Raw genomic sequence first — 16,018 nt, forward strand, 5'->3', positions numbered from 1 at the left:
GATACCCCATATGTGGGAGAAAACTATTGTATGGGCACACGTCGGGGCTCGGAAGGGAAGTAGTGAAGTTTTGGAATGCAGACTTTGATGGAATGGTCTGCCGGTGTCATGTTGCCTTTGGAGAGCCCCTGATGTACCTAAACAGTGGAAACCCCCCACAAGTGACCCCATTTTGGAAACTAGACCCCCTAAGGAACTTATCTAGATGTGTGGTGAGCACTTTGAACCCCCCAGTGCTTCACAGAAGTTTATAACGCCCGGGCATGAAAATAAAAAAATCATATTTTTTACACAAAAATGATATTTTTGCCCCAAATTTTTTATTTTCCTAAGGGTAACAGGAGAAATTAGACCCCAAAAGTTGTTTTGCAATTTGTCCTGAGTAGGCTGATACCCCATATGTTGGGGTAAAACACTGTTTGGGCACATGGCAGAGCTTCGAAGGGAAGGAGCACCATTTGACTTTTTCAACGCAGAATTGGCTGGAATTGAGATCAGACGCCATGTTGCATTTGGAGAGCATTTGATGTGCCCAAACAGTGGAAACCCCCCAATTATAACTCCAACCCTAACCCCAACACACCCCTAACCCTAATCTTAGCCCTAACCCTAGGCCTAACCCTAGCCCTAACCCTAATGAGAAAATGGAAATAAATACATTTTTTTTTAAATTTCATTATTTTTCCCTAACTAAGGGGATGATAACGGGGGGTTTGATTTACTATTTATGGCGGGTTTTTATGTTTGGCAGCTGTCATACGCTGAAAGACGCTTTTTATTGTAAAAATAGTTTTTGCATCACCACATTTTGAGTGCTATAATTTTTCCATATTTTGACCCACCGTGTCATGTGAGGTCTTATTTTTTGCGGGACGAGTTGACGTTTTTATTGGTACCATTTTCGGGCATGTGACATTTTTTGATCGCTTTTTATTCCGATTTTTTTGGACGCAGAAAAAAAAAACAGCATTTCAAGAATGTCTTTTGGGTGGTGCGTTTACACCGTTTCGCGTGCGGTAAAATTGATAAGGCGGTTTTATTCTTCGGGTCAGTACAGTTACAGCAATAACTCATTTATGTCTTTTTTTATGTTTTGTCGCTTTTATGCAATGAAAACAATTTTATATAAAAATAATTATTTTTGCATCGCTTTATTCTGCAAGCTATAACTTTTTTATTTTTTCGCTGATGATGCTGTATGGCAGCTTGTTTTTTGCGGGACAAGCTGATGTTTTCAGCGGTACCATGGTTATTCGTCTTTTTTATTGCGCGTTATTACACTTTTTGTTCGGCGCAATGATGATAAAGCTTTATTTTTTGCTTCGTTTTTTATTTTTATTTTTTAAGGGGTTCAATAAAGGGGTTAACTAGTGGGACAGTTTTATAGGGCGGGTCGTTACGGACGCGGCAATGCCAAATATGTGTCCTTTTATTGTTGTTTTTTTTTTTTTCCAAAAAATGAATTTATTAGGGAATTTTTTTTTTTAATTATTTAGCGATTTTTTTTTTTTATAAATTATTTTTACACTTTTTTTTTAACTTTATTACAATGTCCCAGGTGGGACATAACTGTCATGTGACAGATCGCTGATCTGTCACATCACAGATCGCTGTGACAGATCAACGATCTGTCACAGGCAGTGCAGAAGGCTTCCTCGTGCCTGCGCTTTGCAGGCACTGAGGAAGCCGGCTCCCTGCAGGCCCCCGAAGGTCCCCGCCGCCATTTTGGATCCAGGGACCTGCAGGGAAGGAGACCCCCGCAGCAACGCTGCACATTGCGCTGCTGTGGGGGTCGCAGGGAATAATGGAGGGAGCCCCCTTCCTCCCGATGCTTCCCTAAACCCCCGGTACACTGCGATCGTGTTTGATCGCAGTGTGCCAGGGGTTAACGTGTCAGGGGTGGTCCGTGACCACCCCTGACATATAGTCTGGGTGTCAGCTGTGATAATCAGCTGACACCCGGCCGCGATCAGCAGCGCTCACCACGTGGGCGCCGCTGATCGTTATGATGTACTATCCCATCCCTGGGAATTAAGTCCCAGGGCACATGGACGGGCTAGTAAGTCATATGGCAGAAAGGGGTTAAATCCCCTATCCCCACTCCAAATCTCCCCACACAATAAACAACCCCATCTCCACTCCAAATCTCCCCCCACACATTAAATCCCCCATCCCCTCTACAAATCTCTCCACACACAATAAATAACCCTATCTCTACTACAGATCTCCCCTCACACATTAAATCCTCCATCCACACTCCAATTCTCCCCACACAATATTCCCCCCATCCTCACTCAAATTCTCCCAACACACATTAAATCTCCTCCCCATCTTCACTCCAAATTCCCCCCCACACACATTAAATCTACCCCACCCCATGCACTTATCTTCGGTATCTTTAGCTTCACTGGAGCACTTACCTCCCGTCCTGCTTCTCTGCGGTGCCGGTGAGTGACGTCAGCAGCGTGATCACAAGATCTGATCACGTTGCTGGCATCGCTCTGCCCGGCTGTCAGAGCTTCAGTTGTACTTGCATCTCTAAGACGCGAGTACAATTGATCCTTGACAGCCGGCACAGAGAATGGCCGACTTACAGTCCGGGGGCAGCAGAATGCAGCCACCGGGAGAGACACTGTGGACCGCTGCATTAGGCGCCCCCCCTGCCGGCTGCCCGGGGCACATGCCCCAGCTGCCCCTGCTAGATCCGCCTCTGCTCGCCCTCCACAGCGGTGACAGAGTGGGATCCGAGACCCCTGCAGCAGCCGGAAGACAGGTGGGTAGGCGGTCCGACCCCAGACTAAAAAAAAAAACCTTACTCAGGTGCCGCCCCCCCCCGCATCCGGGCACCCTAGGCACGTGCCTCAAGTGCCTAGTGGCAAATACAGCCCTGTATATAATGTTAGTACAGCAGCATTGTTCAAGTCCCACCGAGGATAACATCTGCAAGGAGTTTGTATGTTCTTGTTTGCTTGGGTTTCCACCAGAATCTCCAGTTTCCTCCCACACTCCGAACACATACTGGTAGGAAATTTAGTTTGTGAGCTCCAGTGGGAACATAGATTAAAACGTCTGTAAAAGCGCTGTGGAATTACCGTAATAGCGCTATATAAGTGAGTAAAATATATTATACTGTGTTTGCCCCATCCCGACTTCTCATTCTTTTGCATGTTTGTGATACTTAAATGTTTATATAGTGAAATCTGCCATCTTGTAGGCTTTTTAAATACCTCTGCACACTTGACAGCAGCATTTAAATGGTTAAATTGATGCAATTAGAGCCAAGCCTGGTCACATAATTTACTCCCAGGTGTCGGCATCCACATTGTACTGTGTGGGCTCAGCTTCTGCCCATTCCATACAGTGATGACGCATGGCCGCTATGCATGTTCAGATGCCATCACCAAGGAGTTAATATTATATAATGAGTTTATTAAATTTATAAGAATATGTAAACATTAATATAAATAGATTCCATGTTCTGTCTATTTTTGCAGATCGAATGGTCTGCATCAAAACACAGAGACATGTCCAATTTGATGCAAGTCACGGATCAAACTTGTGAATGCAAGTCTATGAATCCCCCAAAAATGCCATCCATGTGCTTGCTGTCTGTGTTTAACTGGCTGATGGGACAAACTTGACAAACCTCTATTAGTTTTATTTTTCAATTCAGAAAAACTGATGAAGCTCTGATGATAAAACTCGTGAAAATCTGATCCAAAACACTGATGAAAATTGGTCAGATTTTGAATTCTGAGAAAAATCACTGACATCTGAATGAGGCCCTAGGGTATATGGACATAATGTCTGGTTCATCACTACTTTTTAGGCTTAGAAACAAAGTTAGGCTATGTGCACACGTTGCGGATTCTGCTGCAGATCCGCAGCGGATTTGGCCCTGCGGATCTGCAGCAGTTCTGCTGACGGTACAGTACCATGTTAGCCTATGGATTTTAAACTCCGCTGTGCCCACGCTGCAGTTTTTCCGTGCGGATTTGCCGCGGATTACAATCCGCAGCATGTCAATTGCTTGTGCGGAATCCGCAGCGGTTTCACACCTTTAACATTGTAGAGGTGTGAAACCGCTGGGCTAAACCGCAGCTAAACCGCAGCCCAATCCGCAACGTGTGCACATAGCCTGAAGCAATTTGACTATGCAGACCCAAAGAGTTAACAAACAGCAGGGAGGCCACATGTTCAGTTCTGTCAGTGCAGTGTTTATCTGTCCCAAGGAACACAGCCCACCCCTCCACACAAAGCAACCATGGGAAGTGTGTAGAGCTCAAGGTCACAGAACAGACTGGTTCATTTAGCTGTGTCCACAATTGGGGGCTGACTGCACAGTCTGCTGCTCACAATACTGGATGTCACCCAAGACCCCAGCGTTCTATGCCTGAGAGCCACATTCAATTACAGGGTGTGTATATGAAAACAGACATTTATCTTAAAGCACCACTCCAGCATTTTTTTTTAACTACTCATTGGAGTTATGCCACTAATGTAAGGGTACTGTCACACTTAGCGATGCACCAGCGATCCCGACCAGCGATATGACGCGGTCAGGATCGCTGGTGCATCGCTAAGTGTTCGCTAGTGAGCTGCCACACAGGCAGATCTCACCAGTGACATCGCAGGGGTCAGGGGTCGCTACTTACCTGTCAGACGAGGCGATCCTGACGTCCTCCCGCCCGGCTCCACGCTCGTCGCTCGTCTCTCCACAGGAAGCGCCGCAGGAAGCTGTCGACGAGAAACGGTCCAGGACGTTCTCGCGCAATCAGCGATAACCAGCGGGGGAGCGGTCGGAGGTAAGTATCAGACATAGCGATATCGCTAGCAATATCGCTATAACGTCACAAAAACCAGTGACATTATAGCGATATTGCTAGCGATATCGCTTAGTGTGACAGGCCCTTTAGTTTCCTGCCTCTAGTATCATACTCACCATTAGGGACACACATAGGAATCATAGGGCCCCATAGCAGAAGTCCTAGTCGGGCTTACCCCCCCCCAGAAAAAAATGGTAGGGCATAGAAGAGCCAACAAAACAGCACCCCAAACACAGTAAGATACCCACACAGTGAATTCCTACACAGCACCCTCCAGATGCACAGTATATTGACCCTACTGTACCCACCCAGCAAAGTATGTGGTGAACATAACGCAGTATGATGCCCCAATTGTGAACTCAACACAGCCCTTCACCCAATATAATGTCCCCCACAGTATGATGGCCCCGACACAAACTTCCACACTGTATGAGGGCCCTCGCATAGCCCTCCAAACAGTGTAATGGCTCCCCACATAACCCTCTATACAGTATAATATAATGAGCACCACATTTACTTTCTTATAATGTAATGTGCCCCACTTTGCCTTCCAAATAATATAATGGCCCCATTTTGCCTTCCATATAATGTAATGAGCCCCACATAGCCTTCCATACAATGTAATGTGGCCCACACAGCCTTTCATATAAAGTAATGTGCCTCACACATAGCCTTCCATATAATGTAATGGGCCCCACATAGCTCTCCATATAATATAATGGGCCCCACATAACCTTCCACATAGTATGATGGGCCCCACATAGCTTTCCATATAATATAATGGCCCCCACATAGCCCTGCATATAATATAATATGCCTCACATAGCCTTCCATATACAGTAGTATGATGGGCACCATATAGCCATCCATATAATGTAATGGGCCCCATATTGAATTCCATATAATATAATGGGCCCCATATAGCTTTCCATATAATATGACGGGCCTCACATAGCCTTCCATATAATATAGTGACCCCAAAAATGGTCTCATTCAACCTCTGCCTGTTCTCTGCTGCCCTGGTCTCCTCAGCATTTCTCCTGCAGCTCTGGACTACACGACACTGCCGGCGTGCTGTTGTAACTTCAAGAGAAGTCAGGCGCAGAGGTAGAATGATGGCGCCGTCATTGCTTCCAACTGTATTGGCTTATAGACTTCTGATACAGATGGGGTGGGGCCAGTGCCATCACCGTGCCCCCCAAACTCACGGGCCCCATATAGGTTTGGTGGCCTGCCACCATTGGTGGTACACCACTTCTCACCAGCCACCGTCTTCATCTATTATATCAGCGCTGCTCCTGTCATCTTCTACAGGTTATGACCTGCCAGATCGCTCCAATGTTTACTGGGAGATCCGGATGTCACTACTCAATGTAAGTCTATGAGAGTCAGAATGAGGCCACAAAGATGGCTCTCATAGACTTACATTGAGAGCTTGTGACCGTTACCTGGCTTTCGGTCTGTCAGAAACTGCGGTCTCAAGATAGCGGCCCAGGACCTGAGCAGAAGAAGGCGGCTGGTGAGTATAATGAGACTATGGGCAGGGACCTTACATTAGTGCCTCCATTCCAGCACTTAAATAACTTCATCTTTACGTCATTTACGTGTTTTAGTTAAGCAGTTTTTAGCCTCCACAAAAATAATTAAATATCTAAATGTAACTTACCGTAATAAAGAATGTAAGACATGTAAATGTTTGTGTGCGCCTAATGTAAATGAGATATATTTACAAAATTAGCTGTTGGGATCATCATCTTCTCGTTTAGATGGTTGGTACAGGAATTATTTTGGTTGGTACAGGAATTATTTTTACTCCACCATCTCTTTTCTTACACATCAACAAATAAATACCTTGCCTATTAAGCTGCTAAATAAATATTCAGGTTTCCCCTTGGGTTTACTCATGTCTGTGTGCTGATGCGGTATTCACTTAGATGCATTTTAGTCCTTCCCCTCCCTCCATATGTGTTGTCATTAGAGATGGGAGAACCTGAACAGTAAAGTTCAAGGTCTGTACCGAACACCTACTATTTGGGAACGGACCCCGAACACAGACTTCACCAGGCAGTCTGTGTTATTGTTCGGATTTAGCAGCCCGAACATTGGGTGTTTCCTATGCTGTCAACTGCATAACAGCGAGAGAAACATCGGCAGCTCTGATCAGCGGTAATATTATTACCACCGGTCAGAGAGCTGCGGCTCCCACGCTGTCAGGTAGTAGGTAGTAGCGTGAGCCCGCAGTTGTGACCGGAGGTACGGAGGTAAAAACTACTACTATTACTCCCATCAGCCTACTCCTCCTGCCACTAATAACAGCGAAAGCAGGCGGCAGATGGGAGTATTCAACAGCCAGTGTCTGTGCTATAAATAAATAAATATAAAAAATGGCATAGGTTCCCACAGTAATTTTGATAACCAGCCAGGCAAAACTGACAGCTGCAGGCTGCAGCCTCAGCTGTCAGCATTAGCAAGGCTGGTTACCATGAACAGAGGGGTCCCCATGCCGTTTTTTAAATCATTAAAAAAAAAATTGACAACCAGCCAAGCTAAATCAGACAGCTGGGGGCTGGTGTTCTAAGGCTGGTAAGGGGCCTTGGATATTGACCCCCTACAGGCTAAAAATAGCAACCTGCAGCCACACAGAAAAGGCACATCTATTAGATGTGCCAATTCTAGCGCTTTGTCCAGCTTTTCCCACTTGTGGCAGTAGCAAGTGGGGTTCACCTTTATGGGATTGTTGTCACTTTTGTATTGTCCGGTGACATCAAGACCATGATTTAGTAATGGTGAGGCATCTACGAGACACCTCTCCATTACTAAGCCTATAGCTATATTGTAAATAAACACACACACAGAATAAAGTCATTTATTTTAAATGAAAACAAAAATTTATTTTTTAATTTTTGCACATGACAGCATGGAAAACACTGGATGTTCGAGCCCCCCCATTCATGTGAATGAGGTCCGGGTTCAGGTACTGTTCTGGTACCTGAACCAAACTTTTTTTTAACTATTCGGCCGGACCCCAACATCCAGGGGTTGACCCATGACTAGTTGTCATACATCTCTCCCTCCTTAATCTTCCCTTACTTTTCCTATCTTGTTTTTATTTTTTTACCACATCCCCAGGCTGACATACCTTTTTAAATAGACAGACATTCTAGGAGAAGATAATAATATGAGCTTGCCTTATTACATGTACTTACTATATGTGGTCTTTTTAAGGTTCGCACCCATCTAATGTGGAACCGGAAAAAACAAGGAAGGAATAGGAGATGACAGCGCCCACATGTAGAGGATGTAGGGTAGGTGGATACATAAGCTTGAAGCAGAGGTGGAGAAGGTTTGGATATGCATACCATCATTCATGGGCCAACAAAATTATCAACTTTAAATTTATCCTGCTATGTCTGGTCTAGCATTTAAGTAACTCACCTTTAATGTCGCCCCTGGAGCTGCTTCTCTTTGGTGAAGCTGTGATGTTAGATAGTATTGATGATGTTGCTACTCGCAACTGCTTTTCCAGGTTTGTATCAATCTGGAGTGCAATTGACTCTTTGTGACAAGTTTTGTAAAGAACTGCTCACAGCGGTAAGTTATTCTGAACACAGACGTATAGTACACTGCATGTCTCCCCAAAGTTGGAACTGCATTGCTGCTCATGTTACATTTACAGAACTCAAATGGTGTTTTGCTGTATGTACACTGTATGTCACATGTCACATAGTATACACTAAGACTGCTGTATATACTTCACAAAGGAGACACTGAGCCTCTGTATATACATCACATAGGAGACACTGCGACTGCTACATGCATTACATAGAATACACTGAGACTGCTGTTTACATTTCATAGTATATGCTGAGACTACTGTAGTTACATCACATAGCAGACACAGAGATTGCCTTATGCATCACTTAGGAGACACTGAGGCTGCTGTATATACATCATATTGGAGACACTGGAACTGGAGTATACACATCACGTAGGAGACGGTGGGACTGCAGAATATATATAAAATGGGAAACACTGGAGCTGCAGCATATCACATATGAGACACGGGGCTGGAGCATGTACATCACATAGGATACACTGGGACTGGAGTATATACAATAGAAGACATTGGGGCTGGAAAATGTACATCACAATGGTAAGACAGGAGCATATCGCGCACTAATTCCGCCCACAAATTACATCCAGACGCTTGCACTGGCCAACATCAGGACGTAAAACCTTCATTATTTGTGCTTCAGCGTTCAGTAGTGAACACTGCATGAGTGTGCTCACAGGACAAGAAAGAATTAAAGGGCCAGCGGCCGGCTCGAGTATTATGGTCCCCAGAAAATGGTTTACAGCCCGCAGGCAGGATGTTTCCCACCCCTTACTTGGAGAAAAAGGAGCAGTGTCATTTAGGTCATCTATAAAAAGAACCCTTTACTGTAATGTTCAACTGACCTCTACAAGTTCACTGTCATCAGCCCTTAGCAGAGCTTGTTTACCCAAAAGTCCCAAGGTAGCTGTTCCCATTTTCACCTGATGTCTCCCTGGAACCATTTCTTATAATGAAATAACCCTTAAAAGCTGAAAATGGGCCAGGTCTGTGTCTTCATGTGGTCCCACCATGCTTTGGTACAGTGAAATGGCAAAATAAACTAGAATTTAAAAATGGTTTACTTATTTGGTATACATTTTTTAATATTAAATATTATATCTTACTATTATATTTATCATGCTTAATATTAACCTCTTAATCAAATATTTTTATACTTAATGACTAGACGCGCTATAGATTTTCCAACACATGCTATGTAAAGGGCTATACCTTTTACTACATTGTTATAGCACGGTCACATCGTCACCAAGATCACTAGAGGCAGTGGCACTCAATGAGCACTGTGTGTACAGTGATATATAAAAATGTAAGCAATAAAAGTAATACATTGTGGCCTTCTCTCCCGACTGTCCATTACAATTATATGGGCAACGGCTATTCTGTAGAACCTTCTTGATCTCTGCCAAGAACACTGTGTGGTTAACAAATACAGTTTAACTATTATTTTTTGTTATTAAGTGATATCAGTTATTTTAATTGAAAAAGTTAATTTTTAATGATTTTATTCTGTATTTTTTTACTGTGTATCATTATTTTTAATGATTTTATTATTGTGTATTTTATTAATGTGTATCACTATTTTTAATGATTTTATTCTTGTGTTTTTTATTAATGTGTATACCATTTTTAATGATTTTATTATTGCGTAATTTATTACTGTGTATCATTATTTTTCGTGATTTTATTATTGCATATTTTATTACTACAGTATGTATGAATATTTTTTATGACTTTATTATTGTGTATTTGTATTAGTATAATAATTAATGTCATTAATATTATTGTATTTAATTTTAATATATATTTTTTCTTTTTCTCATTCGTTTCTCAGACTCTCAAGATTTTGAAAATGTTACCATTCCACAATTTGTCTATATTTCTACTCACAAATTGCTTGTACTTGCTGTGAGAAATCGGAATTCTGAGTTCTCCAATCTCTATTTCATCAAAAAGTGAAAAGGAGATGCCTTAATGTACATATTTCTGTCTTGTCCTCTGCCAAACAGGACATGAACTTCTTAGCTTAGCTTATTAACCAAAAAATTCCAAAGATAGCACCTGCTAAATGATATGTACCATGTGCCTTATTAATGTATTATAGATTAAAGTTGTTGTTCAGGACTGAGATATTAATCACCTATCCTCATCTGTTCTTGAGTACTCCAACTCAGATCACATGCAGTTTACTGAGACCTGGAGGACCCAAGAGTACGGTGTTGTACTCCATACTGTGGTCTTCTGGCTCCATACTCTGTGCAATTCCAGCTCCTGCAGGCCAAGCTGTTGGTTGATCATCGGGTTGCCAATCTGCTGAGCTCAATCTATATAAACCCTTTTTTATTGTATAATATTAATAACCCTGAGACCCCCAATGCTGTAATATCCATCACAATGACCTCTATGTGAGTCTGGCTGGTCCTTATTACTGAGTTCAGAGCTTTCAAGTGAATAGTACTGAACATAGTTGGGCTAAAAAAAGAGGCAACACCATACCAGTATATACAAGACTTAGTTACCCCTGAGTATTATTGATTGCGTTAGATTGTTGGGTTAATATCAGCATTTATTAAATTCTGTAGTTAGGACACCTAATCAAAAGAAAAAGGCAACAGCCTTGATTTGTCATTTCCTTTGTTTTTGTTTTTTTGTCTAATTTTGCGTTTCGTGCCTTTTTGTTTTGTACCCAATTCATTATTCTATTTGCGTCTTTTTTAAGTCTATCTTGTACGTGCTTGCCTTTTTTTTATGTCTTGCACTTTAAGGGTGGCGCTTAGTGATTCCAGATGTTTTCTTATGATTCATTCATTTTTAACTTAAAATTGTAAAATTTGTTGCAATTTCACTTCAGTTCCTTACAAAAATCAAAAATGTCGTTCAAGACAGGAAAAAAGTCCATTTTTTTTTTACTTTGCACCAAAATGATGAATCACATGCGCCATTCTGATGAATTCAGAACCAAAAACGGCAACTAATACCACAAGACATAAAAAGGAAAGTTACTTAAAAAAAACCCCGCAAATGATGAATTGGGGCCAAAAATTACGTAACGGGCTGGGTGGTGGAACCATTGTGCCAAAGCCCAAGGAAGACCTGGAGGGGCGTGACTAGGAGCCTCACCCAATCTGACCACAGACACACAGCAGCTAACGACACCGAGGTCCATGGAGAGACAAGCGAGGTGATCCAAGTGCTACTCCAGGACTGACCTTGAGTAGATGGCAGCTGACCCCTAGGAGCGGATAGCTGGAATGGCCTGTGTGAATGTCCAACAGACACAGGCAGGTAGAGAAGATGACAGGAACCGCAGGTGCAGACAGGACAGTCTGATGGAGAGATGAGCTCAGGCGGGTGCAGCTGGCTCAGCTGCCATTGAGGTGAGCACTGGTGGGTGCAGCAGGCTCTGCTGCCATTGAGGTGAGCACTGGCAGGTGCAGCTGGCTCTGCTGCCATTGAGGTGAGCACTGGCGGGTGCAGCTGTCTCTGCTGCCATTGAGGTTAGCACTGGCAGGTGCAGCTGGCTCTGCTGCCATTGAGGTGAGCACTGGCAGATGCAGCTGGCTCTGCTGCCATTGAGGTGAGCACTGGCAGGTGCAGCTGGCTCTGCTGCCATTGAGGTGAGCACTGGCAGGTGCAGCTGGCTCTGCTGCCATTGAGGTGAGCACTGGCAGGTGCAGCTGGCTCTGCTGCCATTGAGGTGAACACTGGCAGGTGCATGTGGCTCTGCTGCCATTGAGGTGAGCACTGGCGGATGCAGCTGGCTCAGCCGCCGTTGAAGGAAGCACTGGTGGGTGCAGCTGGCTCAGCTGCCGTTGAGGTGAACACTGGCGGGTGCAGCTGGCTCTGCTGCCATTGAGGTGAGCACTGACGGGTGCAGCAGACTCAGATACTAGTGCAGGGACCTGAGAACTGACAAGCGTGTTAGGAACAAACTCACAACATTGCACAGGCACCTCCATGTTGGAGGAGGCGCTTTAAATAGTAAATGACCTCCAGCTATTGGCTGGGGACACTTTAGAGGATCACGTGCGGCTCCTTTAAGAAAGAGGAAGTGTGAGCGTGCGCGCTCTGAGCCCAGTGCCTGAAGACCTGCTAGGAGTGTGTGCACCCCGGGCAGCAGCAGACCCGGAAGGGGCATGATGGGATCCTTGGCGGTGAGTACGCTGATGTCTCTGCAGGGAAAGAGGGACTGCAGGCAGAGATGCGGGTGCTACAAATTATTACTAACTGCGCCTCAAAATTTTTAATTACCATAAAACAAATAAGCAACAGACACAATTAAAAACCACAAAAATTTCCCCTGCTTTTGTCAGTTAATCCATCAAACATTGGGGCCATGTTACTAAAGCTGTCTTAAAAATTAGATTACTAAGAATTAGACTAGATGTGCCAATTTCACACTGGTTCATGCTAGATGATAAATACGCCACAATTTTCCACTGTTTAGTTTTATTTTATGCCACCTCCTGGGTAACTTACCGGTACCTTAATTTTGTGCCAAAAAAGTCATGTTCTACAATAAATGTTTAAGAATTCTTGTTCAGTTTAAGCTAGAGTTCTATTAATAATAATGTTATTACACAATAACCCATACTTTTACCCATCAAACGAAAAGTGAGGACCTTGCTCACAGGCTTACAATTTATAACAAACTAGGGAGGACACAAAAGGTGCAAAGCTTGTGTTTTATGTTCCAACCATCTTTTGTAATAAACAAGGGAACACATACAAAGCTGCATAAACCAGTCACCTGCCAGTATCTGTAGATGTCCAGATACAAAGTGCTACTGAGTGCATGAGGGGCGAGGGAAACAAATGATACCAGGGACCAGATTCTGGGGCGAAATGTAGGAAGGGGAAAGTTAGATTAGCAAAGTAGTGTGATATGCCTGCCTAAAAAGATGTGCTTGCAGGGTACTCATGAGATTTAGGATGGTGCAGCAATATAAAGAGGTTTGTGGATGAATGTTTGTTATATTCAATGGCAGATGGGCAACCAGTACAATAGCTGGCATAGGGTGCAACCATTGGTGAAGAGGCTGGACAGACATATGAGCTTAGCTGCTGCATACACAATAGATTGGAGAATTTATCAACAGGAAGACAGATTAGTAGTGAGTTATAGTAATCAATATCATTCACACTGAAAGTAAGCAATTTCCAAGATAAGAAAATATTAGATTCTGGAGAAGTTTTTGAAGTTCAGGTGACGTGAGTGATTGTATATAAAAACGGATGGAATTATCCGAGACAAATATAACCTCGAGGCAGTGAGCATGTTGCTTGGGAGTTATAGTGTCACACATGTAAATGGAAGTACTGTATTTATTTTAGCTAGGTTAGTTGAGTGCAAAAACACAAGGACCCCCTATTAAGGTGTTTTTGTCAGCTTTCAGGCATAACATTCTTCAAAAAAGTTTCTGAAGTTTTGCGGTTTCACACTACAGTAGTCCTGGACATCTTTGCCAAGCGGAGCAAGCATTGGACGTGGCATAACTTTACTGGATCAACTAATTCATGAAAAATTACGGCACTTTAGTGGCCATAAATTTAAGCAGAGGTGCACAGCACTTGTAAGATGCGCCTACTTCATTAAGTGGCGTGCATCTCTTAATGAATTAGGCAGGTATTACTCTGGCATATCCATCTACGGTCTTAATGAATTGGGCCCAATGAGTGCAGTGTTAGAAAAATTCATTTTCAGAAAAATGACAAGAGTCTGGAGACCAAAGACAACCACTGGTATTTTGTATGAAAAAAAACCCCTGATGTGCAAGAAATGCCTATTTGTAATAAAGATATTTGGATGGCATTTGGCAAAGTTGTCTTTTCCTTTTGATTTGAAATACTTTTATGTGCATTAGGCCGGGGTCACACTTGTGAGAAACTCGCACGAGTCTCACATCTCAATACCCGGCACTGCCGCCGGCACTTGGGACCAGAGTGTGCGGCTGCATAGAAATACATGCAGCTGAGTGCTCCGATCCGAGTGCCGGTGGCAGTGCTGGGTATTGAGATGCGAGACTCGTGCGAGTTTCTTGCAAGTGTGACCCCGGCCTTACAAAGACACAGCGAAGGAGCCCAAAGGCATTTCCTTTCCATATACTGTAGATGCTGCAACTTGCTGGAAATCCGCAGCACATCCACCAAACTTTAGCCCATTAGTAGATCTTTTTTTCACCTACATAAAAATAACAATAAAATAAAAAATAAAAATAACAAAAATGTTTTATCTTGTGACAATGGTTCCTGTCAAGGGATGGGATATGATAGACAATTCTTGAACTGTTTGTGTTAGAAGCAAGAAAAGTGGATCTAAAAGACTTTGATGAGAGTCAAATTGAGATAGGGTATGTGCACACGACACCTTTAAAATGCCAGTGACACCACCGGGTTTATCAAAGCAAAAAAATCTTCTGGAAAACACCAGCAGCTGTATTGCTGAAGCATGAACGGCGGTGACTTTTCAATCATTTTTCTGACATCTTTTCTCTATATTTTCAAGTGTATAGAGCAAGTGGCTTTCAAACAAAGCCACACAAAGAATGAACATGTTACTTCTTTTAACAGTTTCAAGGTTTCCAAATCCTGAAGTGACATAAGATGGAACATGATAATCTAATTTTGTGAGAAGCACCTGTATTAGTTTCCATTAGTGATGAGCGAACGTGTTTGGATAAGGTGTTATCCTAGCATGCTTGTGTGCTAACCGAGTGTCTTCGGCGTGCTCAAAAAATATGTTTGAGTCCCCGCACCTGCATGTCACGCGGCTGTTCAACAGCTGTAACACATGCACGGGTTGCCTAACAATTCCTGCATGTCTTGCAGTTGTCGAACAGCCGCGTGACATGCAGGCGCGGGGACGCAAACATGGTTTTTGAGCACGCCGAAGGCACTCGGTTAGAGCATGCTCTATAGATAACACCTTATTGAAGCATGTTCGCTGATTACTAGTGTCCATCAATCACGGCAAGGTGACCATTCTTTGATGGGTCCCTAAACCTAAGGGCCCCGTCACACATAGCGATCTCGCTAGCGAGATCACTGCTGAGTCACAAGTTTTGTGACACGACAGCGATCTCACCAGCGAGATCGCTGTGTGTGACAGCGATCAGCGACCGGCCCCCCTGCCGGTATCGCTGATTGCTGCAAGAAACCTCTGGACATTTCTTTCATCACTGATCTCCCGCTGGCCAGCACGCATCGCTGCGTGTGACAGGCGGGAGACCAGCGATCAGCTGGTAACTAATGTACACATCGGGTATCCAAGGGACGCGCGTCCCTTAGATACCCGATGTGTACGTTAGTTACCAGCGCGCTGATCCAGGGAGCTGGTAACTAACATACACATCGGGTATCTAAGGGACGCACGTCCCTTGGATACCCGATGTGTACGTTAGTTACCAGCTCCCTGGATCAGCGCGCTGGTAACTAACACGAACAGAGCGACGCCGCACGCTCGGCGTCGCTATGCTGATCGCTGGTGAAGCTGTATGTGTGACAGCTCACCAGCGATCACATAGCGGCTTACCAGCGATCCTGACACGTTGATATCTTTGTTGGGATCGCTGGTAAGTCG

The 16,018-nt window shown here is 43.8% G+C and overlaps 1 protein-coding gene across 4 annotated transcripts in view; it reads left to right on the forward strand.

Moving 5' to 3' along the window:
* LOC141100118 (uncharacterized) overlaps window positions 1–14,251 on the forward strand; it is a 52,684-nt gene extending 38,433 nt beyond the window's left edge. For all 4 annotated transcript variants that reach the window (XM_073588363.1, XM_073588361.1, XM_073588362.1 and 1 more), the window contains 2 exons: window positions 8,052–8,131; window positions 10,274–14,251. The gene's annotated coding sequence lies outside the window, so the exon portion shown is untranslated. The remainder of the gene's footprint in view (window positions 1–8,051; window positions 8,132–10,273) is intronic.
* Window positions 14,252–16,018: the final 1,767 nt, after the last annotated feature.

This window comes from Dendrobates tinctorius, unplaced genomic scaffold (genome assembly GCF_039654945.1).
Source record: "Dendrobates tinctorius isolate UK_male_01 unplaced genomic scaffold, ASM3965494v1 ptg000103l, whole genome shotgun sequence".
Classification (NCBI taxonomy): Eukaryota; Metazoa; Chordata; class Amphibia; order Anura; family Dendrobatidae; genus Dendrobates; species Dendrobates tinctorius.